Genomic DNA, 25,048 nt, shown 5'->3' with positions numbered 1-25,048 from the left:
TGAACCCCCAACTCCCAGCACAGACCTGGTGCAGAGTAGGTACTTGGCAAGGGTTTGTTGAGTAGATAAATGAGTGAATGAATAAATCCTGTTCATGAGACACGTTGAGGAAACAAAATATCAGTGCTTTTATACTCACCGTGTACGCCTTAGGATGCTTCGGGTGCAAGCAACAAACAACTGTAACTGTAGGGCAAACAAAATTTACGGGGGAAGTATGGGGAGAGGCTCGCAGATCATGCCATGGAAAGCACGTGTCAAGGCAGCAGACCTGGCTCATCTGTTTAGAAAACCTCTATGTAGCGGGGGGGTGGGGGGGTGGGCGGGGAAGATAAATAAAAGGCCCTAGCTGGTTTGGCTCAGGGGATAGAGCGTCAGCCTGCGGGTCCCTGGTTCAATTCCAGCCAAGGGCACATGCTAGGGTTACGGGCTCGACCCCCAGTAGGGGGCATGCAGGAGGCAGCTGATCAATGATTCTCTCTCATCATTGATGTTTCTATCTCTCTCTCCCTCTCCCTTTCTCTCTGAAATCAATATATATATATATATATATATATATATATATATATATATGTCTTTTTTTTAATATATATTTTATTGATTTTTTTACAGAGAGGAAGGGAGAGGGATAGAGAGCTAGAAACATCGATGAGAGAGAAACATCGATCAGCTGCCTCCTGCACACCACCTACTGTGGATGTGCCCGCAACCAAGGTACATGCCCTTGACCAGAATCGAACCCGGGTCCCTTCAGTCTGCAGTCTGACGCTCTATCCACTGAGCCAAACTGGTTTCGGCTATATATATATATCTTAAGAAAAGAAAGAATTAAGGGAGATGTCACCAAGGCAGGTAAGGTCAGAATGTGAGGACCGTCCCAGGTGCCACAAGGGGCAGGGGGCAGGGGGCGGAGAAAGAATTGAGCCAGGGGCTAAGAAGCTAAGAAAAACTGGGGCAACTTACTTTCTTCTTCTTTTAAAACTCTTGGCTAAACTACTGACTAATACTGATAGCCATCTCTTAGCACCAGGGCCATTTCCTTTCTGTTTTGGAAACTTCAGGAGGCTTTTTGATTAAATGGTCCAAGGAGAACCATTCTGGGTAAGGTGTGCCAGTGGTCTGAGGTCCTACCGGGCCGAATCCCGAGGCATTTGCCATGTAGCAATTGCCTCCAGTCCCAGCTCCAACGTGTATTTCAGGGGAAAGAAAGAATACCGTCCAAACTCCCCTGTGGCACGTGTTATAGGTCCATTTTCTTGTTTAATGCTTAGCGGCGAGGTATGATTAACCCCATTGAGCAGTTGAGGCAACTGAGACTGAGAAAGTAACCTGCCCAGTGACAAAGTCAGCACTTGAACCCAAAGGCCCTGCTTTCTTGCTGTACCAGGTGCCTCCCCACTGGTTGCTTTAGCTTAGACAGGTCCTGTAGACTCTCTGGGTTTTCCCATCTGCAAATCCAGGGTCTGAAAGACAGGCTCATCTCCTGCCCTGAAGAGACTACTCAGCAATGTTCCACACGGCCCCGGAGGGCCAGGGACAGGTGCAGCCCTTTAGGGTGGGTGCAGCTGGTGTGGCCTGGGCCCACGGTGAGTCTGTCCCAGCCGGAGATGACTGGTTTAAGTGACTCTCTGCAGGAGAGCCAGCCCACTACAGGCTGGAGGCGAGACCTACCCATGTGAGTCACTCACTCCACCTCTCCCTGCCACCAGAGGGGACGGTAACAACCTATGTCTGGTCCCCCTGGGCCTCTACTCCCACCCCCAGGGGTGTCCTGTAACCAGGGCACAGCGATTAGGAGTACGTGCTCAGACACACACACACAGACTTTGCAAACAATGCAGGGAAATAAAGTTCTCACAGGAAACATTATCATATTGACTCACGACAGACCCATCCATAAAACAAACTCCGGGTACCTGGGGCGGCTCGGGGAGCAGTGGCCTGGAGATAGCAGCCAGGCAGCTTGCTCCTGGGCCCCAGAGGAAGTGGGTGCTGCCGGGGAGGGGCGGGGGGAAGGGCAGTGTGCCCTAGCTGCTCTGACGCTAGGATCTGAAGTTATTTGTCAAAAGGAGCAAAAATTGTCATTTTTTAAAAAACACGAGTCCCAAAGCACTATGGCCTCTTTGCCTTGTCACAAGAGCTCTGTTGCAAAAACCCCTCTTAATACCGTGGTATTTTGCAAGTCAGCTGCCATGTCAGTGTGGAAAGTATTGCCGTCTCCAGAGGCCTGTGTCTCCATCAGTCCTTGCTTAGCAAAGCAGGCTTGTAGAAAAAGATTTTGCTCCAAAACTCTATTCAGACTTGGGAAGGCAGCTTGGAGCATCTGCCAGGCATCAGATGGACAGGCCTCTTACTGCATCTAATCTACTTGTTTGGAGCCTCAGTTTCCACATCTGCAAAATGGGAGCAGTCCTGAGAATTAAAGTAAGAAAATGTGTATACAGCATATAGCACAGTATCCATCTTCCTGACCTTCTGTGAGAAGCAGCCCGAAAAAGTGACTCTACTCTTTCTTATTCCTGGGAGCTTTGGCACCCCTCACCCTTCTCTGTACTTCGATTTCCTCCTCTGGAAAAGCAAGGGGTATAACTAGCCCTGGCTGCCTGCCTTCCCCCATCTGATGTGCCTGTTAGAGGAGCTGGATTGTAAGCCAGGCTCACGACGCTGGGTTGTGCGGGGTTCGGATACCAAGGAGATGGTGCCTGCAGTGTTTGCATTGTTGCAATCCCAGCTGAGCCCTGACCCCGGCCATTTTTCCATCTTGGAATTAGAATGCCGTCCCAAGACTGGGCTGAGAGAGGAGCAGGGTCAGCATCCCCTTTCTAGTTGTGAAGATTGAGCTGGGCGGCCACTGGGAAGGGGTCATTGGTGGTGCAAAAGGCACCCCTCCTTCGGGCCTCAGTGGACTGGAGCTTCCCCTGAGAGCGCTGTCAGCTGACTCCCAGTCCCAGGTACCTGGCAGGGAGTTGGCACATCACACGTCCCCGGGCCATGCCTAGCACAGACTGAGGTCCTCATGAAATCACACCCAGCCTTGCTCTGTCCTTCCATTCATTCCCCAGGTGTGACTAGGGTCTCTCTCAAGAATATACTCAGACCAGGTCACACTCCTTATCTCAGTCGTCAAGGTTCTTTGGAGTCTGAGTTCACCAGCTTCCCCTCACCATTTCTCTCACCTGCCCTACATTCCAGAATCACTCAAAGATCCGCAGTTTCCTGAACCTGCCGTGGTTTCAATCTTAGTGCCTAATGCATGCTCTTCTGACTGGTAGGTTGTACCTTCTGTTATCTTCCAACAAACTTCTATTCATTCTTCAAAGCCCAACTTCAGTGTCCCCTTTTCTAAACCATTCTCCAAACAGTTGCTCTCTCCTCTGTGCTTCTTCAGTGCCCTTTCACCTCTCTGTCATAACAGCTCTTACGCCCTCCTACCATTTACTTCTTTATAGAGCTATCTGTCTCCTACTTGGGACCCTGAGCTTAATAGGTTAGGACTGTGTGGGTTGCCTCTGTTTAAGGAATCTCTGATGGTGTCCAGATTTACAACCAAGTGTCCTTCAAGGGATCCAACTTCACCTTGAAGCTTTAGTAGCTTATTTTTCTACCAAATAGACTGTAAATGGGTCTGCAGTTGCTGGTGCACGAAGGGCAGCTGACGCATGCCTGCATGTTTAAACGGTATGAAGGTGTAACGCTTTCATTCTTCCCAGGGAGATATTTTCTGGGTGACGGAGATGTTTTGTAAATAACACACGTCTGTCTTATTAGAGGTAAAGCAGGGAATGAAAAGGCAAAGCTCCAGAAGAAGTACAACTGTCTTGCCAGCCTCTAGGTCAGCTCCAAGGATGGGAAATAGGATGCATTTCAACCCTAAGGAATGAGTGAAACTTGGGATGTACGTCTGTCAGGCAGGATCGTCTGGAGCACTTCCTAGAAATCTTGACCTGTCGCCATCAGTGGGGAAGGCTAATTAAAGGAAATCAAAGAGGAGATTCCAATGTGCTGAAAAAACAAAGGCAGCCAACCTGCAAACTGCTACGTCAGCTCTCTGCTCTTCCCCTGCCCCCCACCCCCCCACCCCACACACACCCAAATACTCTTTCTTTTCTTGGTCTGATTTTGCAGACTTTCCACTACTGACATCTACTCTTTTCTGTTACCCGGAGGGGTAAGCAGAGATCAGTGCAGTAACTGACCCTCAAGGGCTGCTGTCCCTTCCTCGTCCTCTGTCCCATGCAGAGCCAGCCAACTGACCATAGTGGTTCAGCATGAGGACAAGGAAATGCACATTAAAGCTCCTGGACACCTCTATTCCCCCATCAGAACAACGGGAACTGAGAAGACTGGCCATAGCAAGTGCTGGTGAGAATGTCGAGAAACGATCGCTCAGACACTTCTGATGGGAATGCAGTACGGTGCCATACACACTTGAGCGAACGCTTTGGCAGTTTGTTATAAATCTAACTACACCCTTTACCATATGGCCCAGCCACCCCTTCCCAGGTACTTTTAAAAGTGAAATGAAAATGTGTATCTGCACAAAGACTTGTGCATAAATGTGCAGAGCAGCCAAAAACTGGAAACAGCCAGAATGTAGTCTGTCCCTACACTGCAATACTATTTGGCCATCAAAAAAGGAATGAAACATTGATGGATGCTATAACTTGGAATGAACCTTGAAAACATTATGCAAAATGAAAGAAGGGCGTGACAAAAGACCACATATTGTAAGGTTTCGTGTAAGTGAAATGTCCAGAATAAGCAAATCTATAAAGACGGAAAGTAAGTGAGGGGGTTGCCAGGGGCTGGAGCGGGAGGAGAAGGAGGAGTAGCTAATGGGGAGGGAGTGACTTTTTGGGGTGCTGAAAATGTGCTGAAATTTATTGCGGTGATGATGGCTGCACAAATCTGCGAATACATTTAAAAACACTCCGTTGTGCACTTTAAAAGGGTGAGCTGTGTGGTATGTGAGTTACATCTCAGTGAAGCTGTTACACGCACACACATACATGTGGTGGTGAGGACCATGACTCAAGCCCAGTGCAAGCAGCACAGCACAAGGAATCTCATAATTAGACTGAATTGGGTTGTGGAATCCTGTTTGGCTTGGCAGCATTTGAAAACATTATTTAGTCTCTGTGCCTGTAGGCTGGGCACGTGCTCATTTACACAACCTGCACGGCTTGACGTGTTCACCCTTGCAGCAAGGTGGGGGACCCCTGAAGGCCCAGGGGGTGGGGGCACACAGCCCTGGCCTGGGATGAACTTCTTTAGAAGCTGCTTTCACAAGCGTTATATCATGAGATGCCACAACGCTGGCAGGTAGGGCTGCCACGTTTCTGAATTGGCAGAGGGTGGGCCCTGGATGGGGCCCCATGTCAGTGTGAGGCTGGTCTCATGTGTTATTGCTCCCTCTTTTGCATAAGAGTAATCGTAGGGCATTTATGGCGTGCTTACCGTGTGCCGGCCCAAGCATCCACCTTAGGCTGTAGCATCTCATTTAATCCCCACCGTGACCCAAAAGAGGACATTCCTGTATCACCTCGTGTACCCGGTGGTAGGTGTATACCTTCTTCAAGGCCACCCGGCTATACGTGGTGGAGCAGGGATCGGAACTCCAGTCAGTCAGGCTCCAGAGCCACAGGTGGGTCACAGTGGCAGAGCCACGGGGCCTGAAGTGTCACCTGCTCCTACTGCACCTGAACCAGGAGGCAGCACAGGGCGGGAGGACACAGGGCTTGCCCGAGGGGGAGGCAGCCAGAACTGGACACTTCAGCCTGTGGTCTCAGGCCAGTCACACTGGCTGCAGGTCAGAAGCAGAGGAGCTGGGCATTGACCCTGTGACGGGTGAGAAAGAGAGAGAAACACCATGGGCTCAATTTGGGAAATTACCAGGCAGAAAAGGGGCTTCGCATTGAGAGAGAGGATGGGAGGGAAGGAGAGAAGGAAGGAGGAAAGGAAGAAAGGAAAGTCTTCGCAGCCCAGTGAATATTGAGAAGATGGGTTGTTTTATTTCTTGGTTGGTTGTTTTTCAGGGTCATTAATAGCGGGCGAAGCATAGGGTTAGTTGCCTGTTCAGAGTAGTTCCTGAACCTTCTTATTGAAGAAAACCCTGGCAGCCAAGCTTTAGCTTCCCTGAGATCTCACCCTGCCCAACAACCACCCCTCCTCTGTGTCTTCTACTCTACTTCCCAAACTCTTGATTTTGAAAGGTTTATCCACGTAAGAGATACTGGGCTGGGTTCACCCTTAGACATAGCTACAGGTCATGTTCTTAGGCACGACTCATTTCAAACATCATTAAGTTTGCATCATTGCCAAGTAGTAACGGTGAGAATAGCGGGCATCACTGTGAGGCTCTGCACACATTTTCATCAGACCCCTCAAGGCCCTTGCAAGGTTAGCTCTGCTTCCTCCATTTTAGAGGTGACCAGACTGTGGCTTAGGAGGGGTCATGTCACTCAGGGCATATAAGTGAGAGCTCTTGAATTCTCGAATCTTTGGGAGTAATACTTTTTATCTGTTTTGGCCTTTGCTGATGGCTAGCTTTAGTGCTTTCTGTTAACTTTCCCTGCCTGGCTCTTTAACAAACATTCTGGGTGGACTTACTGTCCTGTGGGTTATATGGGAAGTTCTCATTCATTTACTTTATATCACAACCTCAAAACAAAACAAACAGGGGACTGCATTCATAAAAAATATGAATTAAATTGTACCAATCGAAAGAAGTCTATAGATTGTTTTTCAATCTATATACAAATTCTTTTCTCCTCTGCCCTTCATCAGTGCAAATGACATACTCTTTTCTGGTATCAAGACCAAGACAGCAACCACCCAGCTGCTGTTTCTGCCTTCTGGCCAGTCCACAAGCGTTCGCTGACATCTCTCTGGAAAGGGTCAAGGGCGCAGTGGGCACAGATGAGTAAGACCCAGGCCACGGAGGGCGATAAGGCATGCTCATTAAATAGCAGTGGGTGCCAGGCCTCATCTGATAAGTACTGTGGGAACGGCTTAGATAAGATGCTGAAAGTGTGTGAAGGGAGAGGCCTCTCTGTGTGGGGAATGGGGCCAGGCTGAAGGATGGGTACGGATCGGATAGGAAGGCGCCGTGAGAAAGAACTTCCTTCTTCTGAACTTCTTCCTCACCATCGCTGTGGCTCTCATGGGCGGCTACGTGCCAGGCTCTGGGCCACCCACATTATCTACATTGTGGTATTTAATCCTTAGAGCAACCCACGGGGGCAGTTTCTTTTAACCTCCCCCTTCTTTCAAAGGAGAAACTGAAACTCCAAGAGGTTAAGCCACTTGCCCAAGGTCACAGGAAAGTTCCAGAAGTGGACTTTGAATCCAGGTCCATTTGAGGTCACAGCCCCTGCTCTTAGGTTGATTTATCATTTTCTTTTTTTCACATTTAAAAAAAAATTTAATTGTTGACATTATTACATATGTCCCCATCCCCCATTGAATTTATCATTTTCAAAGAACTTTCAAAGGCGTTATCCCATCTGATCTTCCTGTACCCAGAGTTTCTCTATGTCTCACCAGCCTGTTGGCATAGATGAGTCATGCTACCGGTAACAGGGTGCATTTTACTCTCTCACCACCTCACCCTGGTCCTCCAGCCACCTGCAAAGTCTCGCCCCTCTGGTGGGAGTCCCCAGGGAGTGTCTACAGCCGCCTCTTTCTCCATACCCCCCATTAAAGTTCAAGGCCCCAAAAGGCCCCAGTCCCTCTACCCAGGTGTGGGCCCCCTTTGAGATTCCTGTCTCAGCCAGTGGCCTCATGACACTGCGCCCAGGGCATGACCTCAGCTACCCTGTCATCACCCCTCGGTGAGCCTCGGTTTCCTTATCTGGGCAGGGAGAGGGGGGTCAGTTCAGTTCCACACTCATTCCCTGAGCAGTGGCTGGATATAACAGTGAACCATGGAACTGAAGGAACGGATGGATCAGGCCAGGCCCTGGATAAGACACACACATAAGCAATTACACCCCCAAGCCCAGGGTGTGGGGAGGGAATGGGGGAGTAAAATGCCACGAGGCAATCAAACTATTGTGGGAAGGGCCGTTCCTGGCTGGGGAGAGGCCCATATGGCGGCCATTCACGGAGGCCTTAACGTAAGCCAGATCCCGGGCTCAGAGCTTTACCGGCATTAACCCGTTTAACCCTCCCCCAAAGCCAGTTGGGCAGGAACCAATATTATTCCCATGGTAGAGACAACAAAACTGAGGCGCAGAGAGGTGCAGTCACTCGCCCAAGGCTCACAGCTAGTAGTGATGGGATCTGGCATACTTAGGTCTGAGGGTCCGTGTTCTAAATCGCTATCTTTACGGAAATGAGGCCAGTAAATCTTGACTTTGAAATATCAGCTCAGTCCTGATGCTGCTAAGCTCCATCTCTTCCTACATGATGCTTCTTGGGCTAGAATCACACATTGTTTCCCCATCTGCCAAGTCAGCTGGGACAAGAATTCTGCAGCTCAAGTAAAGCCCTGGGGATCATCTCCCAATTCACAGGAAAAAAAAAAATCAAGTCAACAGTCAGAGCTGTTTCAGTTGGGAGTTTTCCTCCTGTGCAGTTTTCAGAAATCTTGGGAGTCTATCCCTTATTCCTCCTGGACGTCACATAGGATGGTGTCTGGCTGATCAACAACAATCGTACCCATGAGTTTCATCGAATACTGGCAAGCACTTTACATGCCTTGCCTCATTTACCCTCGCCAACACATGTGGCAGATATGTGATCTCTGTTTTACAGAGATGAGGACCAAAGCTCAAAGACGGGAAGTGGTGGCCCAGGCAGTAAGTGACCAGCCCTTGAACCAGGTCTGGTGGTGCTAAAGCCTGTGCTCTTAACCATGCCCTGTGTGAGTTCCTTATGTTCTCAGTGGTTCTCAACCCAGGCTGCATATTTGAAATGCCTAGGATACTTTTTAAAAATACTTTGGCTAGCCCTACCCGGTTTGGCTCAATGGATAGAGCATCGTCCCAGGTTCACTTCTGATCAAGGGCACGTACCTGGTTACAGGCTCCATCTCCAGCCCTGGTCGGGGCACGTGTGAGAGGCAATCAATTGATGTGTATCTCTCACATCGATGTTTCTCTCTCTGTGCCTCTCCCCCTCCCTTCCACTCTCTCTAAAAATCAATGGAAAAATATCATCGGGTGAGGATCAACAACAACAAAAAATTCTTTGGCTATACCCGTCCCAGACCAATTCAATGGGACGCCCTAGGGTTGTACACAGCTTGGAGACCTCGACTCGAGGAAATTCCTCATCTTCCACCAAGAGGCTCCGTTTGACATGGAACTAAAGGGAGACTTGGATTATGGGGAGGGAGAAATGGAGTTTGCCAGATTCTTCTCCCCCCTCACCTTCCCTGCCATCTCCTCCTTTTCTAGCTCACCACGAACTACTAGCCTCTAGTCTCCCTCTCAGTCTGACGCCATTGTGATGTGGGATATGTGGCCCCTACCCCGAATGGCGTCTCACAAGCCTTGCACATACTAAGTGCTCCGGAAACATTTGGTGAATAGGTTTATAGAGAGACCGCTCCAGCCATTCTTTCCAGGCAGGGGAGACTGTGGGGATCTACTCATGAGTTTAAAGAACAGGCACAACGGGGGCCACGAGGTGCCCAGCCCAGAAGGTAGCGTTCTGTTTCCACATGAAAGTGCCCCTTGCATCACCCGTTTCCCAGCAATATGTACTAACTTAAAAAAAGAAATCCTTTCTAATTTAATGGTTAGAAAACAATCTCGGTTTTGGTTTGAATTTACGTTTCTTAGACTACTGGTGAGAGTGAACATTTTTTTTTTTCATGTGCTTATTAGTCATTTGTATTGCTTCTGCGAGTTGTCTGTTCCCAATTTACTAATTTACAACGAGAAATGTAACTGCCAAAGGGACCGGATACACGTGTCCTCCAGCCAACACACCAGCTCCCTATAGGCACACCCCAGGGGAAGCCAACTTCTAATCAGAACGGTGCTTGGTTAGCCCAGAATGAAGAAAAGGGAGGGGTTGGTTATGGGATTCCAGGGTTAACAGCATCAGCACAAGCTAGACCTACCGCTGGGATCATGATATCCTTGGCCAGCGCGTCCTCCCTCTTTCTCTTTTCTCTGCCTCCCTGACTACCCAACTCTTCCTCACATGGACACGTTCCTTTTTAGAAACATTACTACATTCACTTAGGATTCCCTTAATCGTTCAAGGCAGTCTTTATTCCCCGCTCCTTTGCCTCCTTGGACTGCCTTCCCATTTTGGAAGGATTTACGGAGTGTAGATGACATCTTGTGGGGTGTCTGCCTCCCGCACTCTCCTGGAATTGCCCCATTCCATAAGTGAAAACAGCTCTAGGGGGTCTCCACAACACATCCGACATTTGGAATGTTCACTGACTTGTGCAGTTTTCAAGCCTTACCTTAGCCTCTCCCAGGGGTCTCTGACCTCCACGAGGTTAAGATCCATCGCCATGAAGACTTTGAGAGTGGAGAGGAAGGTTTGGATTGCAAAGAATAAGAACTAGAGGAACCAGTAAGAATAGCTCTGGGATTTAACACTGTCCTGCACTAGAGATTGAGAGGCATAGCAGAGCTACCTAATATACATAGTCACAAACCCAAACGGGCAGCCAAAATGAGGAGACAAACAACCCCCAAATGAAAGAACGAGAGAATTCTGCAGAAGAAGAGAGAAATGAAATGGAAATCAGAAATTTATCTGATATAGAGTTCAGAATAATGATGTTAAAGATGCTCAACAGCATAAGAAAAGATATAGTAACTATGAAAACAGAAATAAAGAATGACATAACACAAATAAAGAACACGTTGGAAGGAATACACAGCAGATTAGGGGAAGTGGAGGACTGAATCAGTGAATTAGAAGACAGTGTTGAAAAAAATCACTCAATCAGAGAACCAAAATGAAAAATAAATAAATAAATAAAAATCTAAAAATAGCTTTGGGTAGGTGTGCGGTCTGGGAGAGTGCCTGGAGCAGGAAGGACAGGAAAGATTTCATTCAAGGACGAGAGGAGAAAGAGGATTTTAGGTGGGCAAGGGCTGGGTATCTCTGGCCTGGAACATGCAGCTGCCCCTTTCCTGGTGGCCCTCAGCCCTTGGTCCTCTTTACTCCAGGCCTCCAGAGTGACCTTCCTAAACCATATCTGACCAAGTCACCTCCTCCTTTAACCCTCCCCTGTCCCCACCACCCATGGGATAAAACTCAAGTTCCTAAGGACAGCCAGCATTCAAGGCCCTTCACAATAAACAACTTTTCTTTCCAGGCTTGCTCTCTTCCCCAGAAGACTGTTGGATGTTCCTGAATGTGCCGTGTGTGTTCATATCTCCAGGTCTCTGCTCAGGCAGGGCCTTCTGCCTGGGTTGCCCTCCCTGACTTGGCCCATTCCTCCTCATTCTTTAAGACCCAGCTCAAATGTCCACTCCTCCCTCCAGTCTTTCCTGGACCAGAGGAAACCCTTAATTGTAGCATTTTTATGAGGAAGAAAAGGTGTAACTTTTCCAAGTATCGTCCCCTGCTGGGCCCTGAGAACACTGACCTCAAATACCATGTTTGGTTTATCCGGGTGTCCTAATCTCCATCCAGAATGGTGCCACGTGCAGTAGGGACTGGATGAACAACAAGGTCGCTGTTATAGACTTGCTCATGGGGAAGCACCATGCAGAGAGGACCAGAGAGCTGGACTCTGGGGCCTTGGCAAATTTTTATTCTCTCTAGACCTCGGTTCCCTTCTCTGTAGAAGGAGAGCCCTGGGACATGACAATCTGTGATGCTATTTATTAAGACTTACTCTGTACAGGCACTATTCTAGAAATAAGCACAATAATGATATAAGGTATGTAAATATTTCTGGTAGCATGAAAATATAAAACAAAGTCCTTGAAGTTATTTGCGGTCTAGTTCTGGAACCACGGAAGGGAAGGCCAAGACCTCTTAGGGGGAGAGGTTTTAAATTGCAGGGGGTTAGGCGGGGGCGGGGGGAGGTGTATTTCATTGCAAGAATCATTGTGCCACTCTTGGCCCAAAGAGGTGGTGTGATGAAGCGTGAGAAGCAGAGCTCAAATCCCAGCTCTGCAACCCTCCAGCTGTGTGACCTTTGGCAAGTCACTTCACCTTTCTGAGTCTTACAGATCGGAGATGGTCTGCAGAGAGTTGCGATGAGGACTCAGTTGGATCTAGGACTCCACAAACACTAGGAATCCTTTCCTTTTAATCCCAAGGAATATAAACTACAAGCCTCATTGTCCTCATCTGCCAAATGAGCGTTGCCAGGAGGGCTAATCAGAGGTGAAGTGAGATCACGGGTGCAAAAAACTGTGCTGGGATAGTTCACAATGTTAGCTTTCCTCACAGCCCGGCAGTGCAGCGCACAACCCCAGCTCCATCTTGAGCAGAAAGCTTAAAACAAGGAATTCAGCGCGTTGGAGACCGCGGAGAAGGAAGCACAGTCAAGAGAAAGAGTCAGAGGAAGGCTCTGGAACACGTGATGATGGCCTCTCCCATCAGAAAATGCTCTTAAACAAACAGCAAGTTTCCTCCATTAATAAGGCCTGTGGAATGCAGATGAGATTTTTTTTTCCTCCTCCTTTTTTTGCTGATTAAGTTCCCCCAAAACCCCCTTAAGAATTTTAATAAGAAATGCAAAAATCAACAAAAGTCCAGCAAACCCTTTCCTGTTATTAAATAAAGGGAAAGTAAATATTGCAAATTGGACATATTTCATAAGAGGATGTTTTGTTTGGGCGAAAAAAAAATGAGAAAGTAAAGAAAAAGCTATTTGCTTTCTGGCAGCAAATACATGTCTTTGCTGAATTTTGGTTTCAAATTTGATGACTGGGGCATTATTCCTGGTTTGCCTGGAATTCAGACCTTTTGACATCTGAGGTGGATGTACCCAGGCAAGCAGGAAAGCCAGGTTTGGGTCATGTTGGCCTATTCTCCCCTCTCTCTAGTGAGCAAACCAAAGATTTATTCAGACACCCAGGGTTTATGATCTTGAGCTCAGTGTTGGGGACCTGTGGGGGTCACACACAAGACAAAAGCAACTCCGAGCAAAGAAGATTTTTATGAACGAGAGAGAGAGAGAGAGAGAGAGAGAGAGAGAGAGAGAGAGAGAGAGAGAGAATGTTCTCTGAACCTCCTTTTTAGGATAAGATATGAGATCATAAAATATACTACGGTATATTAATGCAACACAGAGGCCCTATAGCTAGGCAGACCTGGTTTTAAACCCTACCTCTGTCAGGTCTTAGGTGGGTAATCTTGGGTAAATTACTTACCTTACTGACTCACTTTCCTCACCTTCAGAATGGGAAGAATCAGCGTACTTACTACAAGAGCTGTCGTGAGCAATGAATGAGTGGGAAAACGAGCCCATGCAAGGCAAGCACTAGGCTCTCTCTGCATCCCCTATTCCTGGTGTAGTGTGACCCATGTAAAGGAAGAGAAAAAGCAACAAGGCTCTATTTCTCTCTGTTTCTCTGTGGTGATTGACAGTTTGCAAAGAACATTAGCCCTCATGACTGTGCATGCTTGTCACCTCAGCCGGAGGAGATGGGCAAAGTGGGAACTGCCCTTAGTTTCCAGTCGGAGCACCTGGTGCTGGAAAGTAGGTGTGGCCACTCCAGGACACACTACCTGTTCTGATGTGACCGTGAGCTCAGAGAAAATGATGAAAGGAAAGGGAGGGAGGAAGAGAAGCAGAGGGTGTGGCCACACCCAGCCATGCTGCCCCCACAGAGGAGTGTATCTTCCCCAGGCCCCTGTACCCGCTCCTGGTCCTGTCTGTCTTCCTGGTGGGGTTCCCACGGTCCTCCCCGGTGGGGAGGGCAGTCACAGGGGGTGGGACCTTTTGTGGGATGCCAGGAGTTGGATCCCATCGGCCGCCTTCCCTTAACAACAGAGTCTAGGCCTGTGCTTCCCAGTGCTAAAATCTGTGTTCCTCTCATGCCGTCCAAGAGTACTGGCAAACCCCACCTTCAAGTCAAGAAGTTATTTGGATTTTTGTACTTTCCTGTCTTTGTATTTATTGGTTTGCACAAATTATCTTGTGCAAAAACTAAAACAGAGGAAGAAGTACAACAAGTAATTTAACAGTCATCTATATTCCCACTCCCATATTAGCTTCTAGGGTTTGTTTGGTTTTTGTTTTTGTTTTAAGAAATAAAACATACGCCTTGGCCAGGTAGCTCAGTTGGTTGGAGCATTGGCCCACTATGCTAAGGTTGTGGGTCCCATCCCCAGTCACAGTACGTACAAGAAACAACCAATGAAGGCATAAATAAGTGGACCGGCAAGTCAATCTCCCTCTCTCTCCCTCTTTCTCTCAAATCAACAAAAAAGAAAAAAGAAACAAACCATAAAGCTACAAGTCCCACAGATCTCCTGTTAATTTAAGTTTAGCTTACCTATACATATTCAGTATTTTACATTGTTTTGTGTGTATTTTAATTTACATAAATGGTACCTAGGATTCATATTGTTCTGTGTCTTGCCTTTTTCACCATTATGTTTTTTTTAATCTATCCATGTTCATATGTATATAAGAGAGCTAGTTTATTCCTTTTAATTTAAGCTGCATGATAGTCCACTCTATGAACCGTTTATAACACATTTTATATGTCCATTCCGTTAGGGGTGGTCATTTAAGTTGTTTCTCTCCCGCACCCCCCCCCCCACCCCCTTTTTTTTTTAATTACAAACCACCATTCTTTGATTTAAAACTCTTTGTGTGTCTCTGGGTATCCACATTTCTCTTGGAAATTTACGCAGAAGTCAAATATATTTTATTGTTAGTCGTAGGGCCGAAGTAGGCATACCTGAGATCCAACCCCCCTCTGATGCCTACTCCCTGTGTGACCCTGGGCGACTCATTTCCCCTCTCTAAATCTGTTTTCTTACCTGTAAAATGTGTGTGCTAATCCCTAACTCACTGGATTATGAGAGAATTAATTGAGGCTATTTCTAAAAATCACCCGGAATCGTGCAAATATGGTAGGAGTCCAGCTGCTCTCCTCATCCCTGCTACCGGTTTTCCCAGCAGCCACAGCAGGATCTAACCCTTTGCAAAAGGGACCCTGGGCCCAGCAAAGCAATGCGCTAGGGGTTTGCCCAGCCCACCTCTTACCACAGGGTATCGGCTCTTTCCCCTGCCTAGTCTGGTGTCAGCTCCGTAAAGAATTGAGCAAATGTACCCCTCCGCACCTCAGTTTCCTTGCCTGTGAAAATGGGATGACAGCACCAATGTGAAGGGCTATAATGAGACTGAAAGGCTAGATAATGCATGCAGGGTACTTGTCAGAACTGTGTGGCCTTTCCTGCTCACTCTGAACCCTTTCTCCTTCAAAGCTGTCAAAGTATCGGAGGTCCACCGGCAAGGTCAAGCTGAATTGTGCCCCTAATTGGATTTTGGTTTCACGATCCCCTGCATTTCCCGTTGCGTCTGCTGCGAGTAAACGCGCGCGGGAGCTTCGCGCGGTCCCGGGGTCTGTTTCCCTCGCCGCGGTGTCTGCAGCGGCCCCGTGGTTTAAATTTGCTAAAATATCTCCATCTAGTGGCCTCGCTGAAACATTGCAGGGCTCGGCCCCACCTGGGGGAAAAACAATGGGTGACACTGGGGCCGCCCTGCCCTGCTCAGAAACGCCGCTGGCTCCCCATTGTCTACGGGGTAAAGTCCAAAGGCCAAGCCTGGAATTCGAGCGCGCGCCCAGCGCGGCCCCGCCCTGCCGATCGGATCTTATCTGCAGCTCCGACCTCCAGCTCCGCCGGCCTGGCCCCGCCAGGCCCAGCCCCGCCCGCTCCGGAACCTCAAAGTCCACACTTGCCTGGCACGTGGAGCCGCCGTGTGCCCCAGACCCCACCTGCCCCCCGCCTCTTCCCTTTCCCAAGGCTAACCCTCCTTCCAGGCTCAGCTCTAAGGCCATCTCTTCCGGGAAGCTTCCTGGGTCCCTCAACCCATCCCAGTCTTCCCTGACCTCCCACCAACACTTGCGTCATTTTTGTATTTCCATGTTTAAAGCTGTGTTTTGACAACGCACTGCTCTCTCAAATCCAGCGTGATGGATCAAAGTAAATGCAAGCCCCATGGCCCCTGGATCTAGATCCTCGTCTGGCCTCCACGACTTCCTAGCTCTGAGAACTTGGGTGAGGGACGGAATCTCAACTGTGCAATAGAATAGTAGTGAGAACACCTATCCCACAAGGCTGTGGTGATCATTAAGATAGGATGCAAATTGAATATATATATATATATATATATATATATATATATATATATTCAATTCTCATTATTGGTGGATTCTGCATTTGCAAATTAACCTACTGGCTAAATTTTATTTGTAAAGCCAAAATCAATACTCACAGAGCTTGGTCATTCACAGACATGCAGGCATAGAGTGGAGAAAAATGTGGTTTTTTTCTTCCAGAATGCACATTCTCAGCTGCAGTAAACAGATGATAGTCTTCTTGTTTCAGCTCTCATTCCATAAATGTGTTTTTTACCAGTCTCAGTTTAGTACCACGTTTTGCGCTTTTTGGGTTTTTTTTACTTAAAATTTTTTTATTGATTTCAGAGAGAAAGGGAGAGGAAGAGATAGAAACATCAATGATGGGAAAGAATCATTGATCAGCTGCCTCCTGCACACCCCACGCTGGGGATTGAGCCTGAAACCCGAGCATGTGCCCTGACCGGGAAGCAAAATGTGACCTCCTGGTTCATTGGTGGATGTTCAACCACTGAGCAACGCTGGCCAGACTTTCGCATGTTTTTTAATCCTCACCCGAGAATATGTTTATTAATTCCAGAGAGAGAAAGTGGGAGAAACATCGACTGGTTGCTTCCTGTATGCTGAATCGAACCCACAACCTTTTGGTGTCCGGGAGGATGCTCCAACCAACTGAGCCTCCCAGCCAGGGCCATTTTTCGAATTTTTGTGCTTTCTGGTGATTCTGCTGTTTCAAATGGACCCCAAGCAGAGTGCTGAAGTGCTGTCTAGTGTTCCTAAGCCAAGAAGGCTGTGATGGGTCTTACAGAGAAAATGTGTGTGTTAGATGAGCTTCCTTCAGGCATGCATTATAGTGCTATTGGCCATGGGTTTAATATTAATGAACCAACAATCGATATTAAATGAAGTATTTTTAAAATAGGAACACAAGACAAGGTTATGTATTGAATGGTTGATGAAAATGTGGCAGGAGACTGGCAGGAATCTATCCCTATATTTTCCCCTAGGAGGAATGCTTCAGTATTCATTAATTCAGTGTTTACAATGACTCTATAGAAGTACTGGAATAATGAGAATTATATATATATATACCTTTATAATTCTCATTATATATATGTATATATAATTCTCTATATATGTATATAGGTGTGTAATAAAATTTTAAAATTAAAGATACATACTGAAATATTCTGATAGAAATTATGATGTCTGGGATCACTTTAAAATGCTACAGCAGTGGGATAAAGGTGTGTGAATGGACAGTGTAAAAGAAATAAGATACCAAAGGCTGAGGATTGTGGAAGTGATGATTTATTAGATAATTCTCGGTACTTTGTGTATGTTTGAAAAGACCATAATAAAAACTTAAAATACACTTTGAGAGAAAATCTTGGGGGAAGAATATCTTATTCAGTAACTTCTATGCTGGACCCTCTGTGGGGACAGGGCTCCAGATGACGCTACCTGAGATTCCCATTATGGGGGAATCCCAAGCTCCTGAGTGTGGAGACCACACTGAGCCTTGCCGGATGGCTGTAGTCTCAGCAACCCCCTAACTTGCTTGGCTACCTCTGGCAACTCAAGGTGCCTCTCGACCTTTTTTCTTATCAGTTAAATAAGGAAGTTGACCTGGACAACCTATGAGTTGCCTTTCATTGTTAAAACCCTCTAATTCTAAAACCAGTGTTTCCTAAGTTGGCATGTTCTGGCGCAGTATTACAGCCTCCCTGCCCAATCCATCCCAATACCACTCTTCTCTGAATCTTGCTGAAGTTCTTTTTTGCAACATTCCAACAGGAAGCTATTCTGATTTTGGTCTATCTAAAGTCTGAACTCCTTAGCTGAGTAGTTAAGGCACCTGGTGTCTTGCTAGCAAGAGCTCACAATCCAGTTAAGGAAGACCAGGAAACAGGGAACACAGAGGAATGTCACCCAAGCCAGCCTGGGGAGGCAAGAGGAAGTCTCCTGGAGGAAGAGATATCTGAACTGAGATCTAAAGGGTGACCAGGAATTACTTCGGCAAACAGTGGGGAAGGATGTTCCCGGCAGAGGCACAGCGTGTTCCAAGGCCTGGAGACAAGAAAGTTGGGAAAGGTCCAAATTTTCAAAAGACAGTCACACCTCGCCTCATCCTCCCTGTTACCAACCTTCCCAACTGCCCATCATGTGTGGTGTGTGTGCTGGGGACCCTGGGATTCATATTTGGGGAGGTATCTATTGAACTCCCTACCAGGCCTCCTTTAAAAATAACCAGGTCAAGCCCATGGACTCGGGCTATAGGGTAGTGAAGAACTCCGGGTAAAGGGGAGGAGGGGGGAATGGGAGACATCTGTAATATTGTCCACAATAAATATCCTACCTAATAAAATGGTAATATGTAAATTACCATCACTCTGCTACGCCCACGATTGGGCCAGCGGAGGCGCAGGGGGGCGGGACTCGGGGTGGCCGGGGTAGCCGATTGGGCCAGTGGGAAGCTGAGCTCTTGCTGCTGCTGGCGACTCAGCATCTGCGCCATGGCTGTGCTGCAGCACAGAAGGGGCCTCTGGGGCAGCGAGCTCATATCCCACCATCAAAAGCAGGGGAGCTGGGTGCCTCTCAGCTCCGGCACTAGGCCTTTCAGAAGCCTCCGCTGAGCTGGAGGCTTCTGAAAGGCCTGGTGCACCAGCGGACAGGCACCCAGCTCCCCCGGATCGAAAGCGATTCCTGTAGGGGACCCTACACGTGCATGATTCAATCATGCACTGGGCCTCTAGAAATAAATAAATAAATAAATAAATAAATAAATAAATAAAATGGCCAGGTCAGGAGAAACGTGTACACTTCACGACGCGCTTTTGTTTCGCTCATCTAAGTCACTCACTGCAGACAGCCAGCGAGGGAGAAGGGGGGATTGAAATGCAGGTCTGACTCCTGGTGTGTGGTCCTCCACACCGCACCGGGCAGCCAGCGCACAGCGGCTTGGGGTCCGCTGTCTGCGAGGGGGCGCTTCCTTACCCCCTGCATGCCGCAGCGTACACGTGTGCATTGAGAAAGCTGGGCCCGGGGCAGGGGCAGGGGCAGGGTCCGGTAATAAGTCCGGTGGGCTCAGCGTCCCATCGCCCCAGGGGCGAGGACTCCAAGTCTTTAGACCAGGGCTCCACGAGCTGCTAGCCGCGTGCCATTGAACAAGTGACTTCGGATCTCATCTGCAAATCGGGTCCTGCGGGATTGCTGTGAGAATTAAACGAGAACAGTAACCCGCATAACACTGGGGAGGACAGGAGAGGACACGCTGCCTCGCCTTCGCTCTTCGCGAGGGGCCAGCAGAACGCGCAGAACCCCGCCACCCGACCCCACAGCCCGCTTTCAGGCTGCACGCATGCGCACTCAGCGAAGCCTCGGCGGGCGCGCCACGGGCTCTGCGGCTGCGCATTGGTCCAGTTTTGCGGCCGCACTACTTGACGGCAGAGGTGTCCGCCCCCCCGCCGGCCGGCCGGCGTTGTCGGGGTAACGGCGAGCGCGTGGGGTGGACGAAGGTAAGGCGCCAGGCCTAGGGGCGGGAGGCGCGCTGGGTGGCTGAGCGCGGTGGGCCCGGCCCCCGGCGCCGGGGCGCGGTGTCCCCGCTGCCGGAGACAGCCACTCCGGGAGCCTCGCGGGCCAGAGCGCAGGGTCCAGCGCCTTTCCCCGGGTTCCACAGCCCGACTGGGCCGGGAGGAGGAGCTAGGCCGCCGGGATGAACGCCTCTCCTCCTCCTCGTGCGCTCCGTACTTGCCTGTCTTCGTTCTTTCTGGAAATGTTCACGCCACGTCCCAGGGCTGGGGATGTCGAGGTGCATCTGACCCCTCTCTGCCCGGGAAGAGCCTCGGCCGCCAGTGGGGTTGCTGGGGGTGGGGGTAGGGGTGGCGGGCGCTGCAGGAAACCAGCAAAGGGATAAGTTAAGATGGAGTTAGGACTTTGTTGGGCCCTTCACCCTTTTTGGCTTGTTGCATCTACCGCCTGGCTAGCCCTTCCCCATGTTTAGCCCAGGACTGTGCTGCCTTCGCACAATCACCTGTTTGATCCTCACCACAGCCTTCAAAGGGTTATTGTTTGTTTATGTGTCTTAGTCTTAGGTTCCAACTGGAAAGCTCCCCAGAGGCAGGATTGTTTACCGCGTCCCTTTCATCCCTGCCTCCCCTAGCCCCGAGGTGAGCAGTTGGAGTTCAAACGTTTCTTTAATTGGGAGAAGGTGAACCTCGCAGGGTGGGAGGTTTTAGCCAGGCTTGTTAAGGCTAGGTGGGCCCAGGGAGTTGGAAGATTAAATGTAGTTTTGGTTTTGCTTTGTTTTGTTTGGAATGAACATTTATTGAACCCCGAAAAGGGTGTTAGCTTATCTGCTCAAGGGGAAGAATAAAGAACAAGCCCCGCTTTTAATAGAAAAGTAAATATATTTAGCACTTCGGGCGTCTGGAATCAAGGTATGCCCTGGATTGGGAAAGGAAAAGTAACGACCTCTTACAGGTACATAGCATCCAGCCCTACTGAATCCCTTTCCTTGTCTGTACAATAGGGAATAGGGGCTGTTGGGATTAAGTGTGTTTGAATAGGCCATCCTGTAAGCAGTGGTTGGCAACTTGGGCTACATGTTGAAATCACCAGGGTCCCACCCCAGAATTTCTGATGTAATTGCAAGTAAGGCCTAAGCATTAGGAGTTTTAATTTACCGCCAGTGATTCTAAGGGCAGCTAAGCTTGAGAGCGACTATTATATGCCAACCCAGGTGAATGTTGTTAATCTCTTCTCATTTGTCATAACCTACACTGTCTCCAAGTCTAAACCAAACAACCTTCGCATCCCAAACTCCCTGACACCTGACCCAATCCTTCCTGTCCATCTGTGGGTGCTTCAGACATGGGTCTTCTTCTAGGCCAGTCTCCCTGCCTTACAAACCTCACATCTTCCCTAACAATGGGGATTTGGGACAATGCCTTGCTCCCCCTAAGCCTGGGTTTCTGTGTCTGTGAAATCAGGGTAGTAGTACCCACCTGTGTAGCATACAGCATTGTACCTACCGATGATGGTTACCTCTTCTAATTTTACTCACCTCCCACATCTTACATCATACGGTGCTCCTGTCATGGCACTAAAGAAACATTTCCTAAATGCCTGCTGCAGATTTTGAGAATAGCAAATTCAGTCCTTTCTCCCCTTCTTTGCCTTCCAAGGTCAGCACAAGGTAATTCTTCCAAAAAACTATGAAGCTAGAGATCATCTTGTCTTATTGAATTTTTAAAATAACAGCTTTCTTGAGAGAGCATTCACATACCATAGCATTCACCTTTGTAAAATGTACAACTCAGTGCTTTTATTATATTCGCAGAGTTATGCAGCCAGCACTACAATCTAAACATTTTCATCACTCTCAAAATAAACTCTATACCTATTAGCGGTCACTCCAACATTTCTCCCTTCCCCCAGCACCTGCAATTGCTAACCTAATTTGTGTCTCTATGGATTTGCTTATTCTGGACATTTCATATTAATGGTTTTATACATATGGTATGTGGTCTTTCGTGACTGGCCTCTTTTACTTAGCATAATGGTTTCATGGTTCATCATGCACATTGTAGCATGTATCAGTACTTCATTCTTTTATTATCGACTAGTGGCCTGGTGCACAAAATTCGTGCAAGGGGGGGGGCAGTTGTCCCTCAGCCTGGCCTGTACCCTCTCCAATCTGGGACCCCTCGGAAGATGTCCGCTGCCGGCTTAGGCCTGATCCCACAGGGACCACTGGCTCCTAACCGCTCACCTGCTTGCCTGCCTGTCTGCCTGATCACCCCTAACCACTCTGAGGAATATGTCAGCAAGTGAAAATCTAGTTAAGATACCCTTGGAAGAAAATCTCTTAATTGCCCATTAACATGTAGTATACATAGTTTTGTTATGAATGCTGTAGTGTGTATACTATGTATACAGTCATGCTCAGTATGTGATCACATTGAGGGATCTTAGAAATTATTCTAGCATTTTGCTGCTTGGAGTACTTTGGCAGTTCTATGAAGGTTCTGACTTGCTGATCTTATATTTCACCGTTATCTTTGTAGCTGATTTGTCAATTTCTCTGACTTCCTTGATCTGTGTTTTTCTTTGTCCTCATTTTATTCCTCAACTTCTTTGAGAAGGTGGATAAAGACAGCATACATTGGACAAAGCTTTTAATTTTTTTTTTTTTTGAATGGTCATGAGTCCTTAAGACCACTCACCTTCCTTTCTCAGCTTTGGCCCCTTTCATTGGCTGTGTCAGACTTGGTTACATCCCCTGCCCAGTGGGATGTTGGTTTTGAATGGAGGAGGCACCTAAATGATTAGTCCTACTTCTTTCTTTGTGGGGATTTGGAGCCATGTACTTTACACATGTGTAAAAGGGCTCCACTCTATCTTCAAGCAGCAGACATGCTCTCAGCTTAAATCGAGTCTAGACCCAGGACTGAGGGAGCAGCAGATTCACGTCTTCTGTCTCATTCTAGGGTGTCTGCACATCGCTTGGGGTGGCTGGCCAGTCTCTTGCACTGTTTACATTTTTCCCCTTGGATATGGTTGAGTTTTCCTAAGTTAAATGCATCTACCATGGCTCTGTGTTTTTATCACACAATACACTCAACTCGACTTCCTTCCTTTAGCCATTATTGAACTGCAGCCTGTTAGGTGCTTGTTTTGTCTCAGACTGAGTGTAAGGCCTGGAAGGGAGAGGTACTGACTTCAGCTTCCTTTACTCCCTCCTACTGCTGAGTGCACAGTAAGTAATCCCACAATTCTCCATAACCCTTTAGCTTCTAGCCTTGAGAAACAGTGAGCCTTCAGACAAAGGGGGACAGATGCTACCTGTGCTTACAGCAGAACCTGGAGCGAAGAGCATGGGCTTTGGAGTTCAACAAACCTGGGATGGTCTAGTGCCCAACTCTGGAGCCTTTTCTATAATACTAGAGACCCAGTGCACGAAATTCGTGCAAGGTGCTCAGCCCTCGCAGCCCCTCACAGCCTCGGCCAGCCGTCACAGTCCCGGCTTTGTCCAGAAGGTCATCTGGAAGGATGTCCAGAAGGTCGTTCGGCTGTTCGGTCTAATTAGCATATTAGCTCTTTATTATATGGGACTAGTGCACCTTGAAAGGAACTGTGGGCCGCGAAGCTGTGGTGGGCACAGGGGCCCATCCTCCGCGCCCCCGGCCGGCCCCTCCCGCCGCACCCCTGGTCCCCTGTCTGCCGGCAGCCCCGCTCCCAGGTACTGAAGGTGCTGGCCCTGCTCGCACCCGCTGACGACACGGAGCGATTGGGGCCGGCGCCAGCAGCAGATGCAGCAGATGCGAGCAGGGCCGGTGCCGTCAGCGGGTGCAAGCAGTGGCTCCAGCGCAGGCTGCAGGTGCGAATGGGGCTGGTGCCGGCAGCAGGTGTGAGAGCCGGGTGGGACCACAGCGTGCGGGAACAAAGAATTTTCAGTAACCACCAGAGGCTCACCCTGATGACAGCAACTGGTGCCCTGCCTTGGTCTGGCGCCCCCGCTCACCTGCTCCTCCATCCTGCCGCGGCCCATGCCTGCCATGTTCCGCACTCTGCCGCTTGCTGCTGATGCCTGCCCGCCATGTTCCTCGTGTGTCCCTGATGGTCAGCACACATCATAGTAACCAATTTTTCAGTTCTGCCATTCGGTCTATTTGCATATTAGGGTTTTATATATATAGATCTTGAACCTGAATCCATTTCCTCATCTATATAATGATGTTGGTAGTGCTCATTCCATAATACTAATTATAGCAAATACACACATAGCCCTCACTATGAACTGGGTGCTCTTCTAAGCACTTTATGGATCTTAACTGTAACATAGAGGGTTGTTGTTTTCCATTCTTATTTTGCAGATGAGGAAACCAAGGCACAGAGAGATTAAGTAACCTTTGCCCACAGTCACGACTAGGAAGTAGCGAAGCCAATTCCATTCCAATTGGAGGTACATAATGGACGCTTAATTGGGAATTGCTGCTGTCATTTTTAGTTATCAATTTACCTTAAAAATTGGAAGATGATTGCTTGGCCAGTGTGGGTCAGTGGTTGAGCATCGACCTATGAACTAGGAGGTCACGGTTTGATTCCAGGTCAGAGCACATGCCTGGGTTTCGGGCTTAATCTCCAGTGGGGGGTGTTTAGGAGGCAGCCGATGAATGATTCTCATCATTGATCTTTCTATTGTTCTCTCCCTCTCCCTTCCTCTCTGAAGTCCATACACTTTTTTTTTTAAATTGGAAGATGATTGACATAATGTTTGGAATGTATTTTAAGATACCCCCCCCCTTTTTTTTTTAAATGAAGTGCTCACTAAATTTAATTCTTTGAGAACAGGGTCTCTTGGTTTTACCTTTATATCCCCAGCACCTCTGATATTAGGAGCCCATGATAGGTACTCCGTAAAGTCTATTGGCTGAGTGAAAGAGTGGGAGGAATCCTAATAGGCAGGAATCCTATCGTGCTGGCTTTTAGGAGACTTTTGCGTAGCATTGTGACTTTTTGGGCATATCACTAGGCCTCAGTCTTGTCAGCTGTAGTTAGAAATAATGCCACTGACTTCTTGGGCATTGTTGTAGGAATTAATTGAGGTATTCTAGGTGAATGAGATTTGCACTACTTTTACAAAATATTCTTGTGACTCTGTGTCTTTTAGTTCACTGCTTTATAATATTTTACATTTCCCATAGACCTAGGTTTTCTGAGCCTAGGTATAAGGTACTCACTTTTTTTTTTTTTATCAGTGTAGTTATTGATTGACTGTTTCTTTCTCTTCATTG

The 25,048-nt window shown here is 48.1% G+C and overlaps 1 protein-coding gene across 9 annotated transcripts in view; it reads left to right on the top strand.

The window, feature by feature from the left end:
• The first annotated feature begins 19,719 nt into the window (after positions 1–19,719).
• TSEN2 (tRNA splicing endonuclease subunit 2) overlaps positions 19,720–25,048 on the top strand; it is a 43,467-nt gene continuing 38,138 nt past the window's right edge. The window contains exons 1-2 of one of the 9 annotated variants that reach the window (XM_079794474.1): positions 19,723–19,768; positions 24,128–24,216. The gene's annotated coding sequence lies outside the window, so the exon portion shown is untranslated. The other 8 variants (XM_079794475.1, XM_079794476.1, XM_079794473.1 and 5 more) reach the window with 8 other exon arrangements.

This window comes from Cnephaeus nilssonii, assembly GCF_951640355.1.
Source record: "Cnephaeus nilssonii genome assembly, chromosome: 17".
Lineage (NCBI taxonomy): Eukaryota > Metazoa > Chordata > Mammalia > Chiroptera > Vespertilionidae > Cnephaeus > Cnephaeus nilssonii.
The sequence above is the reverse complement of the archived record's forward strand: the minus strand, read 5'-3'. Positions and strand labels throughout refer to the sequence as shown.